Source organism: Monodelphis domestica, chromosome 3 (assembly GCF_027887165.1).
Source record: "Monodelphis domestica isolate mMonDom1 chromosome 3, mMonDom1.pri, whole genome shotgun sequence".
Lineage (NCBI taxonomy): Eukaryota > Metazoa > Chordata > Mammalia > Didelphimorphia > Didelphidae > Monodelphis > Monodelphis domestica.
In genome coordinates this window covers 365,414,728-365,420,174 of record NC_077229.1, presented here as the reverse complement: position 1 = coordinate 365,420,174, position 5,447 = coordinate 365,414,728, and the positions used below count along the sequence as shown (strand labels likewise).

The 5,447-nt window shown below is 31.0% G+C and overlaps 1 protein-coding gene across 1 annotated transcript in view; it reads right to left on the bottom strand.

The window, feature by feature from the left end:
- Positions 1-5,447, bottom strand: part of CDH12 (cadherin 12) — a 1,480,679-nt gene that overhangs the window by 1,089,163 nt on the left and 386,069 nt on the right. The gene's annotated exons all lie outside the window — the stretch shown is intronic.

Sequence of the window (5,447 nt, the reverse complement as noted above, 5' to 3'; positions counted from 1 at the left end):
AAATAAATAATATCAAACTTCCATGACGTAAGCCCAAGACTGCCCATCCAATAATCTTTCTGCTGTATTCTGTTCCTTTCTTCCTCATTCATTCTATATTAAATTCATTCAGAATCAAAATGAAATAATCTAATGCCATTACACACACACACACACACATCCTCAACAAAGGATAAAGATATTGATGGTGGGCTTAAAAATAATTCTATTGAGTATTAAGTTTTTAGTATTTAGTTTTTAGTTTAGTATTTAGTTTAATATATTTTGTAGTTCTTTTCATCCATATCAGTTATTGTACAGTGTTTTATTTTACACATGGCATAAGCTAGATTAAATCCTTTAGAGAGTAGTTCTTAATCAGGGGTCCATGAAATACAAAATTCCATACAAAAATAAATCTTCTTTATCAGCTTATTTATATACTTGAAAATAGTTTTAGATGAGCTCCATAAGTAGGTGTTAAATAAATGTTTGTCTCTTTCCCATCCCTATTTCTCTCCCTATTTCTAATCTACATTCCTCAGTACAGCTGGCTAGAAGGGAAAAAAAAACACTTATTTTGGTACTATAAAACTATTATTATAGTTGCTAAGGGATTATGCTAAACTACTGATACAGAAATGGGTGAGGGGTGGTTATGGTCCTTCAGAAGCTGGGTCAGGTAGGGACAGTGAAATACCATAATGAAATTCTGTCATTTTTATCTCTACAGCTTGTTTTAGTTTTATTTTATTCATTCTCTTAAGTCCTAATTAACCTTTCAAACCTCAATCCTTTCACATCTGAATGATTCAGATCCTACTTGTGAAAAACTTTGAATGAGCCCTTTCAATTCTGTAGAGGGTCTATCAGTACCCCAGCAAGGGCCTTAAGGAAATAAATTAAAGTGTCGTAGATTTTAGAGCAAAATTAATAGCAACTGAGAGGAAATAAGGAAAAAAGAAGGAGAAAGGAATCTGTTCCCAGCCTCCAAATATTTGTCTTTACTTCATTCCAAAATAAAACTTTAAATGAGTAGATAAATGACTCTAGCCTGTATCATTGTAAAGTTGGCAAAATGCTATTTGCTCCAGTTGAAATTTGAAGATAAAATAGTTATCTCTAATGCTTATAGGTGTTTTCACAAGTGATTCACTCACATATAGTTCTTAGGAGTTAAAGCACTAAAAAGGGAAGTATAATACTGAAAAAACAATGGAGGTAGTTGTCATTGAATTAACTCTTGGTTAACCAGAAGTATTTTTTTCCCTTCTAAATAACCATTAATATTTCTGCCAACATGCCAGATAGCAAAAATCATAGTTATACATTGAATAATTAGGGTTAGTTTTGGCATCTTAAAGTTTAGAAATGCATATTAGATGAATTTAATTAGGGAAAGAATGTAATATTAGTGATTTATTGTGTTTTTGGGATTAGTGATATTGTATGTATTATGTACTTTTAATTAACTATATAGTTTTATTAACTGAATTTAATTTTAAAAAGATTTTCCTTTATGCCACAAGGTATGCAAAATCTAGCACAGAGGTTCTTAACCTTCTCTGTGTCATAAAAACTTTGGCAGAAAAATAAATCCTATGGACACTATATCAGAATAATATGTTTAAGTACACAAAATAAAATACATAGGATTATAAGGACACCAATTATATAGGGGAAAGTATCAATTTTTAAATGATACACATACTTGTTTAAAAACCCAAGTTCTAGAAAAAGAATCATAATCAGAAAATTATTCACTCAATTTGTGAATTCAATAATAATAACTGTAGGGTGTTTTTATTTAAGATTTTTGATTTTGATTCAATTGCAAATATTTCATGATTAATGGTCATTTTTGCATAGTCCATTTTCAGAAATGTTTATTAACATCATTAATATGTAGTATTTTTTGCAATATTATTCCTAATAGGCAACTTATACATAGTACCTATAGTAGACAGAGTTTGTGCTTGGAAACAGAAATACCTAGGTTGGAATCCCACCTATGACACTTACTCAGTGGTCTAGAAAAGCCATTTAACAATCTTTATGGGTCAAGTTGGTATCTAGCTATTAACTACTAAGCGATAGACGGGGTAAAATTTTCTTTGTGGTAGGCATTTTGGCGTTTATATTTATTTGCAGAGTATTGATGGGAGAAGTACATAAGGGAATAAATTCATCTTTAAACATGAAAGACAAGAGAGCCAAGTGTTTTGATCATCACATATTTTCATAGACTTTATTCTTTACATATATACACACATAGATATATAAATTATGATACTAAAAGGTCAGTTCTGTTCTTTTATCCCACTTAACATACAAAAAATCTGAAATATTAAATCCTCCCTCAGTGTACAACATCTTAGCCCAAGAACTACTTTCCTTGGGTAATAGGTGGCTTTATAGAGACTGAGCCTTATATTGGTTTAAATATGGGTGTTAATTTGGGAACCAAGAAATTTGGTAACAACTCTTCTCCTCCTCGAACTGCTAAATGTGAAAACTGTTAAGAAGCTGATCATACATTACTTATCACGTGTGTATATGCATATATGATTTAGATGTTTTGTTTTAAAAGATGCTCTTTAGCAAAAATGAATAATATGGAAACAGGTATCAAGTGATAACACTTGTACAACCCAGTGGGATTTCTTGTTGGCTTTAGGAGGTAGGAAGAGAAAAAATGAATCATATAAACATGGAAAATCTTTGAAAATAGTTTAAAATAAAGTTTTTAATTAAAAAAGAAGCTGATCATATCTATCTACTTCTATATTTATATATCTAATTATATCTGTGTTTATCTATATAAAGATAGATATACAAACCTCCATTTATAAAGAAATGAAATTTCCTAAATATTTAAGGAACATGCAAGCAGACGAGTACTACTTGCAGATTGTTTCCAAACTGAGAACAGGTAGGTATGTTGTAAAGTATGTAAGCTCCCATAAAGGTGATCATACTGAAACATTTCCAGATGAAAATAGAAGCTTGTAAAATGGAATCAATCCTGCTGTTCACACTCATCACTACTCTTCCCTCTGATTCGAATTATGAACTCTAAAACTTTTGATTAAGGAGAGGGATCTTCAGAGACACGTTATAATTTCCCACATGACTGTACTATTTTAGATACTATGTTCTTCATTACTGATTCCTAAAGAAGCCAAAGAACAAGATCTGAGAAAGTTATTGTTCTGTTTTCACCTGTCAGTTAGAAGACCTTAAATTCTTTTCATATTTCTTTTAAGTTTGACTCTGTATATAAGAAATGGTGTAATTCTCTTATTTCGAAATGGTCAAAAGAGATGATCAGGTAATTAATTCTCAGATAAAGAAATTAAAATTATCTTTAGTCATATGAATAAAATGTACCAAATTACTGTTAATTAGAGTAATGAAAATTACAAGTACTGTGATGTATTACTTTATAACTATCAGATTGACTAACATGACAAAAATGTAAAATGAAAAATGTAAGAGTATAAAAATTGGGACACAAATACACTGTTGGTGAAACTGAACTAATATAACCTTTCTGGAGAGCAATTTGGAATTATGTCTATAGGGGCAGTAATTCTTCATATTCTTGGACCCAGAAATACCACTCTGAAGGCTGTTTCAAAAAGAGATTAAAAATAGGGAGAAAGGACATGCTTGTACAAAAATATTTATTAGCTTTTTTGTGGTGACAAAGAACTAGAAACTAAAGGGATATCTATCAATAGATGAATGAATAAGCAAGTTGTGGTATATGATTGAAAAAACATCGAGCCATCAGAAATGACAAACAAGATGATGACAAAAATACCTAGAAAGACGTATATGAAGTGATTCAAAATGAAATGAGCAGAACCAGGAGGACACAGTACACAGTAACAAAAATAGTACCTGACAATTAACTAAGATTGATCTATTTTCATAAATGCCAGGATCCAGGACAAGCCCAGAGGACTCATGTTAAAAAGAATAACACCACAATAGAATAAATAGGTGAAACCTGAATGTAGATTGAAACATATCATTATTCACTCTATTTTTGCCATGATTTTTTCTCCAGTGTAAGTAATATGTGTCTTCCTTCACTACATGATGAACATGGATGATAATATATGTACAACCTAGAATCTAGGTTGATCTAGGTCCTAGATCATAGTATACACTTTCTTCAGAAGTAAGAAAGGACTGGAGGGATACAGAAAGCATGAATTTCAAAATATCAAGAAAATGATTATTAAAAATTGTATCAAGGGCCAGCCAAGTGGCTCAGTGGATTGAGAGCTAAGTCAAGAGGTCCTGGGTTCAAATTTGACCTCAGACACATATTAGCTGTGTGACCCTGGGCAAGTCACTTAATCGCTATGGTCTAGTTCTTATCTCTCTTCTGCATTAAAACCAATATAGAGTATTGATAGTAAGACTGAAGGTATGTGTTTTTTTAATCTGTCAGCCTATAGTTTGAAAAAAATTAAAACAAAAAAACAAACCTTGTAACTTCTGAGAGTCTTCATTATTTTTACCCACAAAATTAAGGAATTGAATGAGTTTGGTAAGATGATCCATCTATATCATTACATAGTGTTTCATTTTTTTTTTACTTCAGAAATTCTTTCTCTGCTCTATACAGCAGCATCAATAACACTACCAATAATTATGTTCCAAAGGAAAGAATGACAAAACCACTTTAGACATGTATTCTGAAAATTCACATCAAGCCAGACTCTTGGAAGGGCATTCATTCTATATGGTGTCCATGTACAAAGGTAAACATGACATGTTCTTTTACCCTCTTGTAATTTCCTAAAGAATCAATTACAATGGATTAATTCATTTCAATATATTGGTAGGATTCTTTTAGTGTTTGTTAATGATGTTTCCTTTATTCTAGATGTATGAAAATCCTCAAGTCCATTGTTGTATTACAGCATTTTTACAACTGTAATTAATTTGATAAACACATTGAGTAGTCCAAATACATTGGGAAATAAAGATAATGCTTCATGAACTATAGAAATATTGGATACAAATAAAATAGGCTTTCTTGGCTTAAGATTCTTTGACTTGGGATATTCATAAAATGTCTATACAATATATTTATGAAGTAAACTAATAAGCTCAAGAAAGGAGGATTATCAAAGCATAATATAGAACAATATTCAAAAGGACAAGTGGTTGCTACAATTAGAAAGAATTTATTTTGCTCCTCTGTCAATTAAAAACCAAGGTCCCTCTGCACTGGCATATACACAGCCACAGTTATTTAGACAGTAATTTGTAATGGTCTAATTTAAAAACTATTTATCATCATTCCGAGTTACAAAGTAAAAAGTTTCATCTTTTCAGTATGAAGCAAAACTTCGTTGCTTTGGGGATACTGATACACCAAGCCTAAAGTCCCCTCTTCAGTGAAGAAGACATATAATGAAATAGGGCAAATTTAAGGTATGCAAGAA